Source organism: Trachymyrmex septentrionalis, unplaced genomic scaffold (assembly GCF_001594115.1).
Source record: "Trachymyrmex septentrionalis isolate Tsep2-gDNA-1 unplaced genomic scaffold, Tsep1.0 scaffold48, whole genome shotgun sequence".
NCBI classification, from domain to species: Eukaryota; Metazoa; Arthropoda; class Insecta; order Hymenoptera; family Formicidae; genus Trachymyrmex; species Trachymyrmex septentrionalis.
Window position 1 is genome coordinate 584513 of NW_017305652.1, and position 316 is coordinate 584828.

Consider the following 316-nt stretch of genomic DNA (forward strand, 5'->3'; position numbering starts at 1 on the left):
TATACAGTGATACACTTGAACGATTAGCGATATATAATACTAACAAGAAGAGAAAATACGAAATTATTCGCAGAGTGCCTTGAAACAATTTATTTTCCATTACATCAATTATTTTCCGTTATTGACCTTGCGTAACCTTGAATGACCTTCAATTATAGGTCATTATATTCGTCTTAAAATGCTCTATCAGAATGTAAATAAAAAAACATATTCCATTTAAAAAAACAGATTTGACCTTTGCCTATCCTTTACGTCTCCACCTACAAAACAATTACGAGGTCTGGCTATTAAATAACGAGACTGCGCGCGCAGAAGG